Genomic DNA, 8,810 nt, shown 5'->3' on the forward strand with positions numbered 1-8,810 from the left:
ACTTACCCCAAAGACTTGAAAACCCATATCTAAAAAGATATTTGTACACCGATGTTCATAGCAGCATTATTCACAGTGACCAGGACATAAAAGCAACTGAAGTGTCCTACAATAGATGATTGGCTAAAGAAGCTGTGGTACATATATACAATGGGATATTACTCAGCCATAAGAAGAGATGAAATACTGCCATTTGTGACAATATGGATGGACCTCAAAATAATCATGCTAAGCGAAATAAGCCAGACAGAAAAAGTTGAAAACCACATGATATCACTTATATGTGGGATGTAAACCTAAAAGCAACAGATGAACAGGACAAACAAGAGACTCACAGATATGAACAATAGACTAATGGTTACCAGAAATTAGGTCGGGAGGAGGGAAGAAAGAGGTAGATGGGGTAAAAGAGCTCAAATATATAGTGACATTAAAAAATTTTTGAAAAAAGTAGATCCATCCATGTTGTCTCAAATGGTAGTATTTCATCTTTTCTTATGGGTAAGTAATATTCCATTGTATATAAGAGACTCACAGATATGAACAATAGACTAATGGTTACCAGAAATTAGGTCGGGAGGAGGGAAGAAAGAGGTAGATGGGGTAAAAGAGCTCAAATATATAGTGACATTAAAAAATTTTTGAAAAAAGTAGATCCATCCATGTTGTCTCAAATGGTAGTATTTCATCTTTTCTTATGGGTAAGTAATATTCCATTGTATATATGTACCATAGCTTCTTTATCTAATCATGTATCAAAGGACACTCTGGTTGTTTCCATGTCTTTGCCACCATGAATAATGCTGCAATGAACGTTGGGCTGTATATACCTTTCCAGTTAAATGTTTTCAAGTTTTTTGAGGGGTAGATACCCAGAAGAAGGATTGCTGAGTCATATGGTAATACCATTTTTAATTTTGGGAGGAAACTTCATAGTTTTCCATACTGGCTATACCAATTTCCATTCTCATCAGCAATGCATGAAAGTTCCTTTATCCCCACAATCTCTCCATTTGTTATTACTTGTTCTGTTGATGACAGTTATTCTAAGAGGTGTGAGATGATATCTCATTGTGGTTTTGGTTTGCATTTCCTTAATAGCTAGTGAAGTTGAGCTACTTATCATATCTGTTGGCTGTTTGTACGTTGTCTTGTTTGAAGTGTCTGTAAAGGTTCCCTGCCCATTTTTTAAAATTAGATTTTTGTTTTGTTTTGTTTTTAACTTGTATGAGTTCTTTATTATTTTGGATATTAGCCACTTAGTGGAAGTTTTGTTTGCAAATATATTCTTCCTTTCTGTTGGTTGCCTCCTTGTTTTGTTGATGGTTTCTTTTGATGTATAGGAGCTTTTTAGTTTGATATAGTCCCATTTCTTCATTTTTGCTTTTACTTCTCTTGACTTTGAGATCACATTCATAAAAACCTCTCTAAGATCAAAGTCCATGAGTCTAGCACCTATGATTTCTTCTATGTATTTTATTGCTTCAGGTCTTATATTTAGGTCTTTGATCTATGTTCAGTTATTTTTTTGTATATGGTAACAAATCACAGTCTAGTTTCATTCTTTTGCATGTGGCTTTCAAATATTCTCAGTACCATTTTTTAAATAGTCATTCTTTTTTTCATTGTATGTTTTTGGCTTCTTTGTTGAAAATTATTTTCCCACATATATGTGGGTTTATTTCTGGGCTCTCACCTCTGTCTCATTGGTCCGTGGGTCTGTTTTTCTGCTAATATCATGCTTTTTGATCATTGTCACTTTGAAGAATAGTGTGAACTCAGGGAGTGTGATACCTCTGACTTCTTTTTTTTTTTTCCTCAAGTTTGCTTTTGCTGTTTGGGGCCCTTCGGATTTCCATACAAATCTGATGATAGTTTATCCTATTTCTTTAAAAAAATGCCATTGGGATTATGATGAGGATTGCATTAAATCTGTACATTGCTTTGAATAATATGGCCATTTTAACTTTGTTGAAGCTTCCAATCCATGAACACGAAATGTCTTTCCATTTCTTTGTATTTGTCAATTTCTTTTAATAAGTCTTATAGTTTTCAGTGTATAGGTCTTTCACATCCTTTGTTAAGTTTATTTTAGGTATTTTATTCTTTTTGTTGCAATTGCAAAAGGAATTTGTTTTCATTTTTTCCTGAAATTTCACTTTTTCATATTTAGGAATGCAATGATTTTCATACATTGATTTTGTATCCTGCATCTTCACTGTATTTGTTTATTTCTAATACTTTTTTGATGGAGTCTTTAGAGTTTTCTGTTTAAAGTATCATGTCGTCTCAACTAGTATTCCACTTTAAATGCTTTCCCTTTCCTTATCAGTTTCTTTCATGCCCAGCTTCCTCTCCTACCATCATCTGGTAACTATCTATGATTTTCTCTCCATCCAAAGATACTTAGAATAATTTTACTAAAATTATCAATGATTATATATATTAATTATGGAAATTAAGTACTAGAGTCAACAGTAATCAGTTATATTCTAACTGTATTTCATAATGTATAACCTCTAGAAAAATCAAATATCTATTTCTGCATTTAAAGGACAAGTATATGTGCACCATAAAACATTTATATTTTTGAAAAATATAAAGATATAGTATTCCAGGTAATTAGGAATTGATGAGTAGAAAAAGTATACAGACAGACAAACATACATTTAAATAGAGGTTCTCAATTACTTTACCAAAGCTATAGAAAAAGGAGACTTCATAGAGCATGAGCAGATCTTTACATGGCTTTCCTCTCATCCCTGTCTTTCTTATGGAATATAAAACTTTCTTGGATTTTTTTTTTTTTTTTGCTGGTAGAGTCCTTCCAGAATTGAGAAATAAGCCGTATCTTGCTATACTACTTCCTTCTGAATTTATATACTTACCTTATCATTCTAGAAGAACTTACACCATCTACTACACTTAAGGATTTTTTACAAACATAAGGTTTTCATGATGTGCTGAATAGTTTCCATTGCTAGACCCAGATTCACTGACCTTCACTACCTACTCTACATGTTAGGAAACTAGCTCATGTGAAACCGGCTTGTATAAATAGAGTGAGCTCCATTGCCCTCTGCCTTCTTGTTGGGTTCAGCCAATGGGAGAAAGTGGCTGAGATGGAAAAATGGGAGAAGAATAAAGTTGGGATATTTTATTTGCCTGTCTTTCTCTCTATAGGATTATCATGGGTTGGCTGTTTCTCTCTACTAAAGGCCACAATTTCTGTCAGGAAACCCTCTTCATACAGATCCCCACTCTGAGTTTTTCAACAACTGTACTCTCCTCCAGCCCTTTCAGGCCAAAGGGTAATTATGGGTCTCACTATTGTCAGATGTAGAGAACTACACTATCCTTTGTTGATTTTATTATCCCTTGTGCCTATACATTTGTAAATATTCCCTTTATTAAAATCTCAAATTTCCCAGTTTGAGTATTCCTTTATTCTGCTGAAATGCTGACAAAAAAATCCAATAGTTTTTAAAACATTCAGTGCCAGCAAGACCACATGCTCATCCTCATGAGAGGAAGCAGAGTCAGTGCTTATGGATTCTCAAACCCACCTCTTCTCATAGCATTTCAGAGTCACCAAAGCATCCTTTTGTGGAGGGCTGTAGAGCATGTCAGATATCTGTTTTAGATAAAGCAGGAGTTACAATGTACAATTGTACAGGTCAAGTTGTATAAATGGGTTGAAAATGTTAAGAGGAATCATGAAGGTATTTGGTTTTAAATCTGAACATGAATGAACAAGATCTATAATTCTTGTATAATTTATTATTTAAAGTTTTTTTTATTTAACCTCACAATTCAGTTTACAATATAGAAAAAAGCAACTAGCACCATTAGCACATTATATTTATTTGTCAAACTAATAAAGTGGGACTATCTCAGCAAAATTAATTAGCATTAGTGTCAAAATACTTTTAGAATCTCTTTAGCAAACAAGAATATGTTTTAAATAGTGCAATCATCTAACAACACTAGTAAATGAGGCATTAGAAGACCTGGTAAAAGGAAGTAAAGTCTTGACACAAAATTCGAAGTCCCTCATTTCAGGTGAAATTCCTCTACTTCCAGCCTCTCAGAGCCCATGACTAGTAATGACGGTGGCTGGAATTAGTTTTGGAAAACATAATAATAATAAATTCAAAATGAATACTTTAGAATCTAATGTTCCTAAGTCTCCAAGTCTGCTTTTAATTTTTTTTTCTTTTGCTTCTCTTTACTGAACATCATCAGATATTTGAGAAGAACATCCATCATGAAGCAGAGAGATTAGGATAAGTGTACAATAAGAAAAATAAACTTCATGGTAAAGATGGTGGAGTAGCTAAATGTTGTGCTTGCATCTTTGCACAACCAAATCAAAATTACAACTAAACTACATTACAGCCATCATTGTGAGTCACCTGAAGTCTAGCTGGACAGAAGTTCTACAACTGGGGACACACAGAAGAGGCCACTTTGAGATTGGTAGGAGGGGCGAAGATGCAGAACAATTTGGTCTCACATGTGGGTGTGGTGGTTGAGAATTGGGAAAGATATCAGCTGCAGTGGTCCCCCCAGATGAGAAAGTGGCCTCAGTGCCACAGTAGGCTCCCGAGTCCAGGGTTCTAGTGCCAGAAAGAGGAGTCTCAAAAACTTTTTGCTGTGAAAACCAGCAGAGATTGTGGCTGAGTGAGATGGAGGGATGCTGGAGTCACAGACATTCCTCTTAAGGAACCTGCACATGGACTTACAGTCTGACTCACATGCTGTGAGCTCCAGCTCTGGAGCAACAGCTTGAAAGATGCCAGAGACATACAGGGAGGGACCAAATTGTCTATCTGTAGGAAAATGGCTGGAGGGGCAGCTTTCTCCCAGACAAGATGCTGGCAGAGGATATTGTTTCTTTGTTGAGCCCTTGTCCAGTATGCAGACGAAGGTAGCCATCATATCTGGGTCTCCAGCAACATAGCTAACTATGGTTGCTCCACCTTGGTAATTTCCTGAGACTCCACCCTACCCAACTTTCAGACCCACTCAAGCCACTTCCAGTGGATTTTCCACACAAACATCCTGTCTTTCCTCATGCTATAAACTTTCCTAAAATCTCTCAAAGGTTCACAAACCCCAAACAAGCAGCATCTGGCCTCAGTGTGCTTCCTACCTGTTGCTGAGCAGCCTCAAGCCCATCACTAGCTGCAGCAGGCCTCAGTTTGTAGCTTGGTCAACTTGGGGCACATTTAAGCCCAGTGTGAGTGGCAGCCATCTATGAATTACTTGGTGCCTCATACCAGGTGGTCCAGAGTAGAGCATAGGCTGTGGCCAAACTTGGCCTGCAGTGTGGTCCCTCCAGGAGGCCTCAGCCTGCATGCCCATTGGCCAGCTTCAGTCTGAACTGGAGCACCACACAGGACTACACCCAAGGATGACACACCCAAAGGGCAGACTGGGAAGGCACCAGAGCACTGCTATACAAATCCTAATTCATAGGATTAACTTCCTACAAAAGAGCTTTTCCACTGTAGTCACAGGCCAGTCCTCACAACCAATCAGTCCAAGGGTCAATCCCTCCCATTGATGTGCAAGCATCAACCAAGGCTCAACTAAAACAGGAGGGTACACACAACCTATACAAGGGACACACCTTGAGAACCTAGCACAGTGGTCAGGGAGACTACACTGTTGGGTCACACTGGGCACCTAGTACATAAGAGCACCAGGCTAAGACTAGGAGATGTAACAGGTGTACCTAGTACTCGGCCTTACCTAATATATAGAAACAAACACAGGAAGATGGCAAAAAATAACAAAGCTCCAGAAAAGAACTAAACAAAATGGAGACGAGCAATCTACCAGATGCAGAGTTTAAAACACTGGTTATAAGAATGCTCAGTGAACTTAAGGGAACAATAAATGAACTCAGCAAGAACTTTAGCAAAGGGATAGGAAAAAAATGGAGATAAAAAGCATAAGAAAAGAATCAGAAATGAAACATACAAAAACTGAAATGAAGTGAAATGAAGTATAAATTAGAGAGAATCAATAGTAGATTAGATAAAACAGAGAATTGAAACAGTGATTTAGAAGATAAGCTAACAGAAAACAATCAGAAAAACAAAAATGAAAAAAAGAATCCAAAAAAATGAAGATAATTTACAGGACCTCTGGGACAACGTCAAGCATAACAACATTTGCATCAGAGGGGTACCAGAAGGAGAAGACAGAGAGCAAGGAATTGAAAACCTAGCTCAAGAAATAATGATGGAAAACTTCCCTAACCTGGTGAAAGAAAGAGACATATGAATCCAGGAACTGCAGAGAGTCCCAAACAAGAAGAACTCAAGGAGGCCCATACCAAGACACATCATAATTAAAATGCCAAAGGTTAAAAACAAAGAGAGAATCTTAAAAACAGCAAGAGAAAAGCAGTTATCTACAAGGGAGCTTCCATAAGACTGTCAGCTGATTTCTCCTCAGAAACTTTGCAGGTCAGAAGAGATTGGCACAAAATATTCAAAGTGATAAAAATCAAGGTCCTACAACCAAAATTACTCTACCCAATAATGATATTATTTAGAATTGAAGGACAGATAAAGAGCTTCCCAGACCAAAAAAAAAAAAAAAAAAAAAAAAAAACAAAGGGGTTCACACCCCCCAAACCAAAAAAAAACTAAAGGAGTTCATCACCACCAAACCAGTATTACAGGAGATGTCAGAGGGACTTCTTTAAGAACAAGAAAAAATATAAAAAAGATTAAAAATATGAATAATAAAATGGCAATACCTACAGATCTATCAACAATTACTTTAAATGTAAATGGCAAATACTCCAATCAAAAGACAAAAGGGTGGCTAAATGGATAAAAAAACAAGACCTTTACAACATCCTTACAAGTTTCACTTCAGATTGAAAGACAGACTGAAAGTAAAGTGGTGGAACAGGATATTTCATGAAAATGGAAACAAACAAAAAAACTGGGGTAAGAATACTTATACCAGACAAGACAGACTTTAAAACAAAGGATATAACAAAATGGCATAGATGATAGAGTCTCTGTTCAGCCCTCTGGTGACCAAATCAAAGTTGTGACAGAAACAAGGAGCAGCATCAAGGAAAAAATCACCTGAAATCTAAATGAATAAGCCATACAACTAGGGAGAATTCCACGAAATCACACTGCAACAGCAGAAGGTAGGACAGGTGAGGATGAAGGGTTACCCGGTCTTGAGGGGCTGAGAGAGAAAGAAGCTGCAACAGTGGCAGAAGCCTCTTAAATCAGTCGCGTCCATGAGTGGATTTTCGTGGTGATGGACCTGCTTGCTCTGAGCACCAGTGCTGATTCGGCTGAGTGCAGAGGGCACCAGGAACTTAAAGGGAGGCATTGTCAGAGTGAGAGCTGAGGCAAGACTCGCTTTGTTGTTCTCTGTTGATCTTTCCATCTTACCAGTGCACCAGACACAGTGCCGCCATAGCCCTGACGTCATCAAACTGGATAACAGAGGTCACTTTGCCCAGAGGATTCCCTGAAACCCTGCCTTCCCCAACTCACAGCCCCACCTAAGCCACACCCAGGTATATCCTCCATGAGTCAGGTGTTCTTTGCTGAGCAGAACCAAAACTCACACTGTGGGCACCTGGCCTTGGTTTCTGGTGTGGCCTTTTGAGGCAACTATAAGCACAGCATCTGTGGATTGCTTGCTGAATCTTAACAGGTGGCCCTGGAGGGGTAGAGGCTTGGGCTAAATTTGGCCTGCAGCTGAACCCCTCTCAGGACTGTGCCACTGGACACCTACTTCACAAATCCACACTAATAAGACCGAGAGACTTAGGAGCTTTGCTACATAGAAAAAGGCACGGAAAGGCAGCCAAAATGTGAAGACAAAGAAGCAGAAACCATATGAGAGAACAGAACAGAGATCCAGATATAATGGAGTCAAGTAATTTAACAGATACAGAGTTCAAAACATTGGTTATAAAGAGGTTCAATGAACTTTGGAAAGTATAGATAAATTCAGTGAGAACTTAAACAAAGAGATAAAAACAAAGATGGAAATGGAAATTATAAAAAGGTATCAGCCAGAAATGAAGAACACGTTATCTGAGATGAGAAGTATATTAAATGGAATAAACAAAGGAATAAACAAAATAAATAAAGAAAAGGATCAACCGTCCTATCTAGAGGAAGGGAAAGCCAAGCACATGCAGTCAGAATGGCAAGAGATAAGATGCCAAGACTATAAAAATAATTTAAGGAGCATATGGGACACTATTAAGAGTCCAAATATCCATCTGATCAGCATAACTGAAGAAAATCAAGATAATGACAGCTGTTTGAAGAAATAATGATGGACATTTTCCCTAACCTGGTGAAGGAAATGGACATAAAACCCCAGGAAGCTCAGAGAATTCCAAAAATCAAGGATCCAAAGAGGCCCACACCAAGACACATCATAATTAAAATGTCAAAGTTAAACACAAAAAGAGAATCTTAAAAGCAGCAAGAGAAAAAAACAGATAGTTACTTATAGGGGAACATTCATAAGACTGACAGCTGAATTCTCAAAAAAAAAAAAAACTATGCAGGACAGAAGGACTTGGCAAAAAATATTCGATATATTGAAGACAGAGGATCTACAACCAAGAATAATTGATCCAGCAAAGCTATCATTTAGAATCGAAGGACAGATAAAAATTTTTCCAGACAAGAGTTCATCACCACTAAGCTATTATTACAGGAAATGTTAGAGAGAGGAGAAGAAGGAGGAGGAAGTGGAGGAGGAAGCTGGGGAGAAGAAAGAGAAAAGATAAAAAATATGAA

This window comes from Pteropus alecto, unplaced genomic scaffold (assembly GCF_000325575.1).
Source record: "Pteropus alecto unplaced genomic scaffold, ASM32557v1 scaffold229, whole genome shotgun sequence".
In the NCBI taxonomy this organism is placed as follows: Eukaryota; Metazoa; Chordata; class Mammalia; order Chiroptera; family Pteropodidae; genus Pteropus; species Pteropus alecto.